At 40.7% G+C, this 16,080-nt stretch overlaps 1 protein-coding gene across 1 annotated transcript in view; it reads right to left on the bottom strand.

Moving 5' to 3' along the window:
- Ttll5 (Tubulin tyrosine ligase-like 5) overlaps positions 1 to 16,080 on the bottom strand; it is a 233,363-nt gene that overhangs the window by 106,493 nt on the left and 110,790 nt on the right. The window lies entirely within an intron of this gene.

Here is a 16,080-nt window from a genome sequence, read left to right on the forward strand (position 1 = left end):
TATCTCGATATATCTCGAGTATTTTGAAAAAAATGATGAACTTTTTGGCTCGATTCGATTCCACAAATACACTGTTAAAATATAGTGCCCCAACTTTTGTTTATAGAAAGAAGTCTATTTTATATATTTTTGATACTCAAATATCTTGGAAAATAATCTTTTTTAATCAACTATTTCAAACAAAAATTATTCTTATTGTTAGTTTTAAGAGACGTACAATTTTAATTTTAGTTTGACATTGCTTGATTTTCCAAAGTCATGTAAAAATTGCTTTGATCTTTTAATATGAAAATCCCCATTTTTTATTACATATTTTTAAATCTAAGACACACACACACATCTCGAGATGTTTTTAAAATATTATAATAAAGTTTTTTCTCGTAATCAGTATTTTTCGGGTTACGAATTTTGAAATTTATAGTATATTCGGTATTTAAAAAGTTGCGCGATCAGGTTGACTTTATCTTTAACATATCTTTATAAAAAAGTCTGCAAATGTTAAATCAAGCGAACAAATGTCAGAAATGCCTGCAGAAACATCAACCCAGAAACTTTGATAAATTCAGTAATCTTTTATTTGACGCATTAATAGCGTATTCAAATAAATAATCATCATTTTGAGAATACATTGAAATTACATACGAGAAAAATGATTAAATTATTAAATATTATAGAAGTAATGAACTATAAAGTCCTGACATACACACATATGGTACAAGGAATGGAATTTCGCATTTCTCGTAATATATCTTCAGTTAATGCCACCAATATTTAAACTTTAAAAACTAATAACTCAATAATTTCTATAAAAAAGGGTTTATGACAAGTATTTTGTAAATATCTCACCAATTATTATAAAAAAGCGCAAGAAAAATTATATTATATTTAAAAAGATTCTAAATATTTTTATCTGATCTTGAAGGCTTAATCCAAAATCAAATTAATATGCTCATTTGATACAATATCTGATACGCAACAACTTTTGTTAGGGTTGACCAATAAGTCCGTGTGATTTTTTACGTATAAATAAGAGATGATTTTTTTATAGAAAACAATCATTTTATTTAACAATGTATTAGCCATTTTGATCCATTATCTTTGGCCATCTTTTGGACAGCTTCATAATTCCTCGCTCAAAGAACTTCCTATCATTCTCGGTGAAAAAACTCCTCCAATTGCTGTTTGATAGCTTCCTCTAAAACGAAGCGCTGTTCATTCAAGAAATTTTGAAGGGAGCGAAATAGGTGATAATCTGAACGAGAAAGATCAGATGAATATCGAAGATGTGATAAGATATCCCAGCCCAGCTCTAATAATATAATTTTTGTTGTGTCTGTAAAGATATGTGCGACCTGGTATTATCGTGATGGAAGATGAGGGCCCTTGCGATTTTCACCAATTCTGGACGCTCCTCATGGTTCGCTGCTTTCAATTTCGATATTTGGAGAATGTCTGCAATCTCTTGTGTCGCGTAGCATGGATTAGTGTCAATTAACATCTTCACTTTGTCGCTATCAATCTCAACTGGCCGGTCCAAGAACAGTGCATGAATGAACAGAAGAATCTCCAAAACGAAATCTCGAAATCATTTCTGACACATGCGTTCTTTACCGTTCTTTCACGGCATCTTCACACAGATTTATTAAGAGGTTTGCGCCGCGTTTTTCCTTTTTAAAATAAAAAAAAAAGCGTGATATGCTGAAAATGCTTGTTTCGATTATTCATCTTTCAACGCCAAACACACAAAACCCAATCAATCTTCACGCTTTTTTTTAAATGCACAATGAAATATTAGTTAAAGAATTATGCGCTTCCAAGATTTGGACTGAATATAGTTGCTGTTCAAAATGCTTATCCAATTGCATAATTTTGTCATCTGCCGGCAAAAACCGCACGGACTTATTGGCCAATCCTATATTTAACATTTTTAACAAAATATTTAATTTTTGAAAGATCTTGCTATCCCGGAAACTTTTCAACTCTCTGTATATATAAGATATCTAGTAATAACCGTATCACCTCTTATGTACAGACAGAACGGATTAAACCGAGTAAGAAAGTCCTCTACCGTTTTCATTCTCACAATAATTAATGATAGATTAATTTCAAAAAGTCGGCCAATCCCAGCAAGTATAAGCGCGTGGCAGAAAGAGATAGTTTTCGCGGGAGTTCAGTATATTACACATTATTTGTAGGTAATCATTATTATTTGTAAAACACTTCTCCCAACGTTTCGTCGTGCGCCTAACAAGGACGCGCCAATCACGTAACAATGAGTTATTTTTTTCCGCCGCTTGCTCATACTTAAACAGACTAATTTTTTAAAATTAATTTTTTTTTAATTATTGTGAAAATTACAAAACGGTAAAGGACTTGTTTATTCATTTTAAACCGCTTTACCCGCATAGGTAATACAATTGATACAATTATTACCTGTTTATGTATGCATGCGCGCGTGTATATGCATAAATACCTACATAAAAATTAGAGAGTTTATTAGATAGTTTTTAATTGAGGAGTTTCCCAAGGGTAACACTCATACGGTTCCCGGGGTCCCTTCTTAGATTGTATTGAGCTAAAAACGGGGGGGGGGGGGGTATGGGTAAAGTCCCACACTAATCCGCCGAGCGGTTTCAAATGAGGTGTGCATTATGGCGGAAATACGTCACAAGAGCGCCAGCGAATATACCAGCCGCAGATAACGCTCCACGTGCATGCAGCAATCACGCACACATGCGAGTTTAGAGCAGGCACCACAAGTTTAGCATGTGCAAGCTTGCGGCAACCTCATGTGTCTATCGCAATGCGGCGACATTCGCAAGTCGCTACCAGCAAGTACAATCCGGTGAAAAGCGAATATAAGACTACGCGGCAGAACCATACACCAGTTGCAGCTCACAGCTGACAGAATCAAGACCTCTTAAGCTAGAACGAACACAACTCGTATAGAGCGAAGTATTCTTCGCTACGTACTTTTTGAGGAGCCTTAATTCCGAACAGACGCGTTGCTGTCCACCACGGTCCCTTCCGCCATCCAAATCGTCGAGCATCGAGCGGACAGAAAATGTCGCAGGTCCGCAGTTGCCGGCAAGGACACTCCAAGAAAAGCGAGTAAGCTGAAATCTACTCTCCTGGAATCTCATGCCACTGGACTTGCCACCGCTGAGTCTGACTCGATCTCCGCGTCACCTCCTCATGACGTGGGACGTGCGCATCCGCCGCTACACATCACCAAAAAAGCTTGGATAGCGCTACAACTCTTATCTCCTCTTCCGACCTCATCAACATGACCGATTTCCAGGGAAATGCAGACGCTATCACTTTCGCAGGTGCATAGGAGAACATAGATCGAACAATCTTCGGAAACCGACCAGGCATCGCAGTCTGACAGTGACTGAAAATTCACACAGGTCGCCAGCATTCAGACTAACCAAGAGCCAGCACGATCTCCAACATTATACTACACACTTTCTGGTACTCCACCACAGCTCAGAAAAATCGACTCAACCGAGACGTTCGACACCGTCATCAACGTCGCGACAAGTAGGGGGTCTTTTCAACGCACGAAAACAACGCTCTCTCATTTGGCGGAGACGAAGGCGACGATAGCCATTATCAGGGCTAAATCAAAATGCCCTTTTCAAGGCCACCACAAAAATTAGACAAACATAGGATTGTACATATTATATATATATATATATATATATATATATATATATATATATATATATAACACGACCGTTAATTGAGCTGCCTATCGGGCGCATCGGGAGACTTTTCAAATTTTTCACAGAGCCAAGTACCAAGGCTACAATTATGGTCAAGAGTTTAAAAGCGCAGCTTACGCCGGAATTTTATTCCGAATGTTTTTGCAATTACGGTGGATCTCATCAGATTCAACACGGTGAAACTAAGGAAGGTAGTGATAAGATCAGCATATTTTCCGCGTGAAAAGGCGGGCTCACTTCCATCAGAATCTGTGATTAAATTGGCAAAACACTGCCAGGAAAGGAGGCTGCCACTGATCGTGGGGTGCAACGCTAATCCGCACGATTTGGAGGAACACCGATATCAACAACCGAAGCAGAAGGCTCCTGGATTACTTAGTGGCCACTGATTTGAAGATCCTAAATAAGAGTAGTGAACCAACATTTCAGAAAGTGCTAAAGTGTGAGGTACTTGACCTTATCTAGAAATTTGGATTCTGAAGTGGTCGGCTGGCGGGTCTCATCTAAGCCCTCCCTTTCCGATCAGATTGAAGCAGATTATCTTCAGGCTTGCCAATATAAGGGCTGAGACAATCAATAAAAGAAATCCGAAAAGAACAGATTGAGACTCGTTCCGGAATGACTTATGCACTGCTCTCTGTGGCTTCGCTAAAAGGTACGGGACCAATGCGGGGTTAGAGCTCTGCGTGAATCATCTTTAAAGAACTCTAGTAAACAGTTATGAAAAGAACTGTGAGAGCAGTTTGCTCTAACAAGGTATCTTGGTGGAGACCGAAACTGCAGAGGCTCGACATGCCTGGAACAGAGCCAGGAACACGGATCGCCTGCTAGACTGGGACTTCTATCGGAGGTTCCGGAAGACCTATAGGACTTTGTAATAGCCGTCAAAAAAGGAGCTGGAAGGGGTTCTGCGAGTCTATAGAGAAGATTCCAGAGGCCTCCAGGCTCTGTAGAATACTGCCAAAAAACCAGGACTTATACCTGCAGGCAATACACCTCCCGAATGGGGACGTAATTTCGGGAGAGCGATGTCTGGTTCCTGAAGATCAATTTTCAGAGCTTTAGGAAGGAATCTGATGTCGACTCGGACAAATGGGTTGCGCAGCCTAGATTAAGGGGCACGTGGTTGCGATTGGAAATTGGCAGCTAGCCAAGTCTGAGAGTAAAACGCGCCCTCAAATCCTTTAAGTCATTCAAGTCCGCTGGAATAGGATTTTTGACGCTGAGGGCATGTTTTGCTTTGAGGTATATACCCAAAGCCTAGGAGTTGGCGAGAAAGGTATTTACATCTAAAATCGGCAGAACGTGCTGCACTTCTGACAATTTTAGATTTTAGACTAATTAGTCTGATGTCTTTTCTTCTAAAAAAGCTGTAAAAGTTGATCGTGATTTATTTGAGGGATGTCATTCTTGGGCGGTACCCACTGCACGAGAACTAACACTCTTATAGGATGAGCTTCTCTACGGGAACAGCAATCCATTTTATGGTATCCCAAATTGAGAGAGATCTTATGGAGAAAAGCTATGTAGTGGGAATCTTTCTAGATATAGAGGGCGTCTTTAACAACACCTCTCATAAAGTTGTTTATAGGGCAGCAACGCTGCGAGGTATCCCGGACAAGCTAGTTCATTGGATCAGAGTACTTACAGAACGAGATGCTCTATTCATTTCTGTGACGCCTAGTAGTCGACGGACTATTTAGGAAACTTGATGACAGAGGCTTCTTCGCGCAAGGATATGCAAACGATCTGGCGATCATTGTGCAAAGATTCTTTCTGGACATGCTTCTAGAACTCACATAGTGTGATTTTGGAGTAGTAAAGGAGTGGTGTGATAGCACTGGTTTCTCGGTTAATTCCCAGAAGATGGAGCTGGTCATATTTATACTACACGCTGGGCACTGTGGTAAGATTCACCTTGACAGATATCAGATTGCCACCGGCCAGGTCAGCGAAATATCTTGGAGTTATCTTAGATAGGAAGCTCACTTGGAAAAACACCTGGAGGATCGATGTAAAAGTGTAAAATCTCTTACTTCTGACTGCGCGGAAGATCCTTTGGCCAGATCTGGTGCCTTAGGCCAGGGATAGTCTACTGGATCTAATCTGCCATTCTTAAACCTAGATTGCTATATGCTCCAGTAGTATGATGCCCTAGAGTACAGTTAGTGTCGACGAAAACAATACTGGAGCACCCTAAGAGCTCTCATTTTAAGAGAGGCCCTTGAAGCTATGGGGACCACGCGAGGATAGGAGTGCTGCTCGGTATCGAGCCGCTTTACCAGATGATTATCATCACAGCTGCATCGACGGCTTATCGACTGAGATATGAGTAAAAATAGAGAGCCGGTACCAGACACACCAAGCTTCCTGACGGGATTCTTTCCCATTCTAAATTTAGTATGGAGCAGGACAAAATGCCAGCCATTCGTGCCCTGAAAGCACTTTTCAAGGTATGCTTTTTGAAGAAGACTGGCTTAAGTCGCAGGGTCCGGTGCTGAAAAATGGGGTCATTTTCTTTACGGATGAATCCAGGATTGACTCGAGCTCTAAAGCAGGCGTCTATTGTCGAGGGAAAGTGTTATAGCCCACCAGTCTCTTCGGAGGCGTGGGATTTGCCGGGGCATCGCCAGAACTAAGCAAGACCTGCAAAAGACACGGTTGTGTTAAAAAGCGGGCACGCCAACAATCAATTCAATTGAAGTTGACGGACGGAAGCAACAGCTAAGCCTTCCCCAAGAGCTGCAAGGCACCCAGAGTGTAAACAGGACAGGCACACCAGCACACGTAAAACGTAAGCTGACGGAAACTACAATCAACGGAAGACACCGCACGGACAACAGAACGAGCATCGCCACAACAGCTGTAGCAGAAACGTGAGCGGCCAAGCATCGCGACCTACGATAACTCTACAGACAACGCACCGACGCCGGACAACGACCGCCGTACGACGAGCATCATCAGCCGTATCAGCCGCCGAGCGAAGGACTGCAGCGTCAGCAACCTACTGACACAGCGAGCGATCATGCGAGCCGTTATACTATTGTAAGTCCGAAAAAATTTAATAAATATAATAGCGTGAATGTCGGAAGGTTCTAATATACCGAAACCGATAGCGAACCGATCGTGGTTACTCAGTGAACCAGCCCGACGAGCGATTAAATTAAGTTTAGCACCGCAAGAAAATCCTTATAACGTGCGAAAAAACTTAGAAACTCAATACTCGAGCGAAAGCGAGCCCGAGTTACCGGAAAACGTCGTCACAGAACGCGAATTTCCGTTTAACAATTTTGACGAAAGCCTATTCCCGCGTAATACGACTGACCCCACTGACGACACTCAACGCGAGACTAGACGTACGCGACCGTATATTAGTAGAACTCCAAGTAGAGTATCCCTACGGCGCGAATTTTCATTAACTTCCTACGAGAGCGATCTATTCGATCCGGAAGAAATTTATAGCCAACAAGAAAGTAATATGGCCGAATCGCGAAATCCGCGAGAAAACACTCCCGCGAACCCGCCACAAAGCGCGGTAGACGAGGAAATAGAAAGAATGCGACGATCCATTCACCAAATGAACCGAAATATAGTGAAGGCTGATCACACACCGTCCCACGAAACAAACCGCGAAGAAAAAGGAGATTATACACAGATAATCCACATTTTGAATGAAATACGCGCGGACATCCATTCGTTAAACATACGAGCAACGCGATTAGAGAGCGCGGACGCGCAATTACCCCGTCATACAGACATTAATAGGGAAAACGATAATAATGCGTTTGAAACAACATATGGGCGAACGGGACGCGATATCAGAAATCGACGAAGCGTCGCCCCGAATTATCTACCGTTAAAGGAAGTGAGAATGATGATCCCCGAGTTCGACGGAACCTCGCGACATAAACTGCAAGAATTTTTAAACGCGTGCAAATACGCTGTTCAGAACATAAACCCCGCAGACGAAGAATCGTTAATTCAAGCAATCTTATTTACAAAATTAAAACGGAAAGCGATGCAGGACTTTGAGACGCGAGATATACAAACGTTCGACGAATTAAAGCAGCAACTCGAGACTTGTTACCAGTCGAAACAAAGCACGACACATTTACAGATCGATTCAACTCGCTAAAACAAAAGCCGAATGAAACTGCGTACACTTTCGGACAACGCGTTGATCTACTAGCGATGCAATTATACGATTCGATGATCGAAGGACAAGAGCATTCCGCATAATCCAAACGCACGATTCAACAGACAATCCAGGCGCAGGCATTAATAAATTTCCAAATCGGGTGCACGACGAATTACAAGTGCACGTACGCGCGCAGCGATATACGACGCTCCAAGAAGCGATAACGGGCGCGAGCGCCGAAGAAAAACTCAGACCGGGAACAGCGAGAACGAATGGTTTTGCTAATAAAAATAAAACCGAATTTAGTTACTCGCGAGAAATAGTCGAAATCCGACACCGCAATGCTTTAAATGCGGAAAAAACGGACATTTCGGACGCGATTGCCGATACGCGGTCCCGAAGCCGGAAAAACCCTCGCGAATAAACGCAATAAATAAATACTGCTCGCATTGCAAAAGAACAGGACACAGCCGCGACGAATGCTGGAGTCTAAAAGGAAAACCGAAAAACAATACAAATAAACTAAAAGTCGGAAATCAGCAAAAAACGCGCGACGAAAATATACGCGATCGAAAGAAACCGCGACAACAAAACAGAAACGCCGATAGCGCAAGTAGCAGCAGCGAAGACGAGCAGGAAGAAGCGAGAAAGAGACAACCGCGACCTGCATCTGAGTATCGCGTTACGCATATTAAAGATATGCCACGTGCAAAGAAAAAGACGGACTTATTGCTAATAACATTACCAATGCGACAAGTGAAAAACGAAAAAATACAGATGTTGTACGATTCAGGATCGACCATCTCACTAATAAAATTGAAACATTTAAAGGACAACGCATTGATACACGAAGATAAAATCGCGCTCACTGGTATAACCGGACATAAAATACATACCATCGGAAAAATGTACGCCACAATCAAGATAGGAAACCATAAGGTAAAACATGCATTTTACGTGGTAAAGGACGACATTCCGATCGAATATGAAGGAATACTAGGAATTGATTTCCTTCGACAACATTCGGTATCTTGCGATTATAATAAAAGTCAATTAAAAATAGGAAACGCCGTACTAAAATTCCATTCGCTTAACAAAACGATTCTAAAACCGCGCAGCGAGACCATCGTAAAAGCGAAAACAAATCAAAATCGAATAGGAATAGTACGAGCAGAAGAAACAGCTCCAGGAATTTACCTTGGAAACTGCTTAGTAGAACCAAAAAATTACACGTGTCCCGTTAGTATTATAAATACAACCGATATGGAAGTCGAGATACAGACGCCAAACGTCACCCTCGAAGACATAGAACGCGAGATCGAATCTAAAATACATACGGTGGAAACAAGAAAAAATTTTAAGTATACTAACTCGAGACACGGACAAATATGACAACTACTACGCACGCAACATTTAAATACGGAAGAAAAACAGGCACTCCTACGGATATGCGAAGAATATTACGATACATTTCAGTTGGACGGAGAACCACTGACGTGCACCGCGACGGTAGAGCACGAGATAAACACGCGCGCCGACACCTCGCCGGTGAACACGAGACCGTATCGTCTTCCCGAGAAGCACAAAACGGAAGTAAATAAACAAGTGCAAGAAATGCTAAAAAATGGCATAATCCGAACAAGCGCGAGTCAATGGAACGCACCCTTATTGGTGGTACCAAAAAAGGCCGACGCATCCGGAAAACCTAAGCTCCGAGTAGTAGTAGATTTTCGGAAGCTAAACGATTTAACAATAGGCGATTCATTTCCACTGCCCAATATCACCGATATACTGGACCAGCTAGGAAACGCTAAATATTTTACTACACTAGACTTAGCGTCAGGATATCACCAGATACCGATGGCTGAGCAAGATAAACAAAAGACAGCTTTTTCAACGCCCTACGGACACTATGAATTTAATAGAATGCCGTTTGGATTGAAAAATGCGCCAGCAACATTCCAGAGATTGATGAATTCAATTCTAACAGGAATGCAAGGACTTAAATGTCTAGTTTATTTAGACGACATCGTCATATACGGATCGAGCCTAGAGGACCACAATAGAAGACTCAAGGAAGTACTACAGAGACTCCGAGAAAATAATCTATAATTGCAACCAGATAAATGTGAGTTTTTGCGCAAAGAAGTAATTTATCTAGGTCACATTATTTCGGAGAATGGAATATCTCCGGATCCGTCAAAGCTAACCGCAATAAAAGAGTTTCCGACGCCGAAGAAAGTAAAAGATATACAATCTTTCATAGGACTAGCCGGATACTACAGAAAATTCATAGAAGATTTTTCAAAAATAGCCAAGCCGCTAACGAAATTAACAAAGAAAACGAAAAAATTCGAGTGGACAATGGAACAGCAAAATGCTTTCGAAATATTAAAAGAAAAATTAATGACTGCGCCAGTGCTAACGTATCCAGATTTCAATCAAGAATTCATAGTGACCACCGATGCTTCCGACTATGCAATCGGAGCAGTATTGTCACAAGGAAAACTAGGTAATAACCGACCAATTGCTTACGCCAGCAGAGTTTTATCGCGAGCGGAGCAGAATTACAATACAACAGAGAAGGAATTACTAGCAATTGTATGGGCTGTAAAACATTTTAGGCCATACATATACGGTACGAAATTTAAAATCGTAACCGACCACAAACCATTAATCTGGTTATTTAATGTGAATGATCTCGGATCAAGATTAATCCGATGGAGATTAAAACTCGAAGAATATGATTATGAAATCATTCATAAGGCCGGACGAGCGAACGCGAACGCCGATGCACTGAGCCGCAATGTAACAAGAGAAGCGCATAAAACAGAAGAGGAAGAACGAGAAATCCTCGCAATAGAAGAAGAAACAAACTCCGACGAAGAAAAAATATACACAGAGGAAGACAAGAAACAGATATTGTATGAATATCATGATGCACCCACAGGAGGACATCAAGGAGTTGAACGCACGATAAAAAGAATCCGCCTAAATTATAATTGGCCAGGAATAACGAAAGATGTAGAAAAATACATCGCAAAATGCGAATTGTGCCAGAAAAATAAATTATCGCGAAAAAAATAAAGTACCGTTAATAATTACGGATACGCCTACTAAACCTTTCGAAAAATGCGCGTTAGATATTGTAGGACCGTTAACAGTTACAACAAACGGAAATAAATATCTCTTAACATTCCAAGACAATTTAACGAAATTCAGCAAAGCGATACCGATTCCAAACCAAGAAGCAAACACGGTCAGTAAGGAATTCGTTACAAAAATTGTACTTGAACACGGAATACCGGAAAAAATTTTAACGGATCAAGGCACAAATTTCCTCAGCGAAATATTCAAAAATACATGTAAATTACTAAAAATAAATAAAATACAGACAACTGCCTATCATCCGGAAAGTAATGGCGCGTTAGAACGATCGCATCGAACATTAGCGGAATATTTAAGACACTACATAAACGAAGACCAGACAGACTGGGACGAATGGATACCGTTCGCAATGTTTACGTATAACACGACGCCACATACAGCTACGGGGTATACACCCTTCGAATTAGTGTACGGGCACCAAGCGGATCTATCTACGTCACTGACGAGACCGCCTAAACCGACATACAATTACGACGATTACGCGCAAGAATTAAAAGAAAGATTAAGGGCAACGAGTCAGCTCGCAAAAGAGCATATTAAAGAAGAAAAAATTAAAGCCAAAAAACAGTATGACAAAGGTACTAGAGATATCAAATTTAAAGTCGGCGACAAAGTATTAGTATACGACGAGACGCTCCGACGCGGACGATCCAAGAAACTCCCTATGGACCGGACCGTACGTAATAATCGAGAAAAATTCAGACGTGAATTATACAATTAAGAAAGGAAAAAAAGAGGTTCGCATGCATACAAATAAATTAAAACAATTTATAGAAAATTAGAATAAGAACTTACTTATTCGTTACTGGAACGACCGCATCCGCTCCAAAGCGCGACGCATTTGCTCAATAGGACGGAGATGGTTGCGAAAAACGCGCCCTCGAAGGCGTACCGGCACATCCAGCCAAAGTCGACGCAACAATGAAATGAACCCATCAGGAGGTTCATAACTAGGAACCAAAAAGGCATCGTCGAACCCATCGTCCACTATATTCATGTCAGTCTGAGGCACAATAACCAACACCGCACCATCACCAGTATCGTCAACCTCGCCCTCCAAGGAAGGCAGATAACGCGAACGATCGACTAAATTCACGCACACCATGTTAGTCGGATACTCAATAAAACGCGACTGAATAAAAAACTAACCGACGCTAAAAGCTAGCAAGAAGAAAGCTGAAACTCATAAAATGAGAGCCGATAAGACGGTTATATGAAACATTTTAATATAAAATTGCAGGATACTCGTCAGCTGGAACAGCCGACAGGCCGAGAGTCGCACGGGGCAACATGAAACGGATTCACCTTACCAAATCCAAGAATTCCTACACAACCCCGGCATATATTTCGAGAAAATCGGACAATTACAGCAAGCTACAAAAACGTGGAAATTAGTTATTAAATTAGATATAACAACGCTAAACGACAAAGCATGGCAAATAAACCAATACATCCAACAAACCAACGAGATGTGCGAACAAATAAAATCGGAATTCCACCATAAACGTACTTGCGACAATTTAGAGAAAATCGTAAAAAACGAATCGAAACAATTAACAAAATTAATGACTCTAATAAATACGCTATACAAGACACGGACGAACGGATGTAGAGGTCTCATCGACGAAATAGGCACAATAGCGAAAACATTGTTCGGTACAATAGATGCGAATGATAGAGAGTTAATAAATGAACAATTAAATCTCCTACAAAATAATCAGCAAACCATTCAACATGTCGCGGAAAATCAAATAAAAATTTTAAATAGTACTATAATACATCTATATAAACTAGAAAATATACTAGATCATAACGGTAAACTATTAAACCATTATGTTCGAGAATACAGTACTCGCGAAGAAATAACCGAACATTTTACGGTAATCATCGCGATGATAACAGATTTAATTCGAGATGCGGAAGATGTAATAGAATATCTTACGTATGTACGCAAGGGCACGATGCACCCCGTACTAACACCTATTAGCGATATTATGACACAGCTAAAAGAAGCAGCGATCCAATTACCTCACGGTTTATATTTTCCTTTCGAAATCCGGAACGATGAATGGTTAGCAATAGAAGAATATATTAAAATAACGGCATACCGTGAAGGATCAATCATATTTACTGTATTGCGATTCCCACTAATCTCACAACCAGTATATGATATAATAAAAGTAACCCCATTACCTACTTACGATCATAAAAATATATTTACGCACGCGGAAATAAACCACGAAATAATAGTAGTTAATAGAGAAGGATTAATGTATATTATAATAACGGAGGACGATTTAAAAAAGTGTATCCAAATAAATTCCAGATACATATCCGAGAAAACACAACCAATACACCGTATTAACTCAAACGCGCCGTGCGAAATACAAATGTACTTGCAACCACAAAACCAGAATGAGGCTTGCAAAAGTAAACATGTAATTGCGACAGAAACGATATGGATACCGTTACAACAGCCACTTACTTGGTTATATTCAACTGTACGCGAACAATCAATAATAATTCAATGCGAAAAGTATAACGAGATTAAAAAAGTAATTAAAGGAACAGGGCAAATTACTCTTCAAAATAAATGTAAATTAATAACAACAGAAATGACGATCCAACCAAAAGAAGTCATACAAGGTAGCGAAATAGAAACGTATTTACCGGAAATTAATATTACATTTATACGAGACAATACAGACATACTAGACACGAAACAACAGAATATCGTACAGCATTCAGAATTAACAGAACTAAAAAATAAATTAAAAGAAATGAACAACGATTTGCAAGACAATAACGACAAATTCTTCACACAAAAACAATTCGTATATCCTATGGCGACAAGCGGAATAACCACAATAATTATAATAATATTAATAATTTATATAATTATGAAAAATAAAAAGAAATATACGAGACGACCGTCAGTCAGGATATACGAAGAAAACGAACCACGTATATCATACGGATTCCCAAGACCCATACTAAAACGTAGTTTAAGCACACGATTTTAGAATAAGAAACGATTATATTCATATTATATACGGGAAAAATATTGTATATTAGAATAAGAAGAAATTTTGTTTTGCGAAAAACGTCACTTTTACACCTCCGTTTTTCTTTTTCTTACGGGGGAGGGATGTTATAGCCCGAACAGGCTATACACGAATTATTAAATATATTATTCTAAATACATATTATTTTATATGATTGCTCAATGTGTAACGCGAATACAGATCACGTTACGAGCGTTGACCGAACAAAGCGCTGACAACGCGAGCCACGCGCTAAGCCCGAGCGACCGTGCAATCATTTCATTGCGAAAACGCGGAAATCAGGGCAAGCGGAAGAAGGACATTGCGAAAATGCAACGTAGAAGTCCTACTTAAAAGCGAAATAAAAAGGAATAAAGAAATTGCGAAAGTGCAAGCAAAGAAGTCCTACTTAAAACTTCTTAGCTTGCATCCGGAGATTGCCAAAATCAAGCGACATGACACACAGCCTTGTCGCTAAACGACCCCCTCCCGGGAAGCCAAGGGGAGTTAATAAAAAGGCCCACCGCTAACGAACGGCGGGCAGTCTTTACCATTAATATTACGCGGGCAGTCTTGATCATTAATTAATATTACGCGGGCAATCTTTATTCCTTTACGCGAGCAATATCTCTAACAACCGCGAGTGTCAAAACGAGTATCAATAATTATTATAATATTGAATAGCCACGCAGTCGGCAGAAATATATACGAAGAAGCGAGAAGCGAGTCTCGAGACCGAAACTCGATTTTAGACACGCGCACGTTAAGATATCCGTTATCGTGATACGCGACGCGAGCGAAAGTGCGGGAACATTGTAATCAAGTCACAAATAAAATAGATATTAATATATTTATTTAACTGAAAAGGTGTCAATCTTTAAACAAATAAAAACAGTGAAGTTCTCAGGCGGAGCCCGAATTCCCAAATTCTTTCCGGCAAACGATCCCAACTACTGTGCCTCTCCGGAGGCACAACAAAAGAGATTAATGAGTCTATCTCACTCCAAAAATTCGCCGCGATAGTGGCGATTTTATGCTGTTCACAAGATTTTCTCGTCAATGGAAAGAAAGGCAGTTGCATCAGCATTTGCTCGGACAGCCAGGTGGCTTATAGGGCTCTTGGCATTCCGACTTTTACCTCCAAGTTTGTCTAGGACTGCGGATACACCCTGGGAGAGCTTGCAAAAGATAACGAGGTTGCTCTGGTATGGGTGCCTCGGCACTCTGGCATCAGAGACAACGAGGTACCTGATCAGCTTACCAAGGCTGGTTCGGAGGCTGATTTGGTGAGACTAGAGCCGGCAATTGGTGTCTCCTGCTGCTTGGGCAGCAAGATTGACCATTAGCTGCGAGATCAACATTTGACTTCCTGGAGAAGTGTAATCGGGTACAGGCAGTCGAGGGCTTTCCTCGAGGAGAGGAGACCTTTTTCTTCGAAAAAGGGCCTCGCCATCTATATCGAAGCTTTAAGCTGAGAGGCTGGGATAGCGACTCGCATACAGGCATGGCACTCTTTATCACCTGTATAAATTGGATCTCAGTATAAGGCCCAACTGCAAGAAATGTGATTGGAATGTGCATCGGAAGAAATCAGTCTCCATGTGCTGTGCGATTACCCGGCATATGCGAGGCAAAATTTGAACTTTTGGACTTAGCTTTTCTAAGGCCCCAACAGATAGGCGACCTCTCGATCAGAGTTCTCCTTCTTTTCTAAAGGAGAACAGGCCTAAACTGAGAGGCTGCTTATCAGAGAGGCGCAATGGACTTTGTCTACGTGTTGTAGGTGGAGCTTCGTTACTTCGAGGATCGCTTCCGTTCTCATACTCAATATTCAAATATATAACACAAATAGATCATAGTCATACAATATTATAATTTGTCATTTGTAGAAAAGACCACTTCACTGCGTATCATAAGCTATCCACCTCGCCGATTAATTAGTCGTTTAATACAACTCACACATCATAAACACTGAATGCATGATGCATTTTTTTCCCCTCTC

This window comes from Polyergus mexicanus, unplaced genomic scaffold, assembly GCF_030449975.1.
Source record: "Polyergus mexicanus isolate NDT 795.1 unplaced genomic scaffold, iyPolMexi1.0 SCAF_10, whole genome shotgun sequence".
Lineage (NCBI taxonomy): Eukaryota > Metazoa > Arthropoda > Insecta > Hymenoptera > Formicidae > Polyergus > Polyergus mexicanus.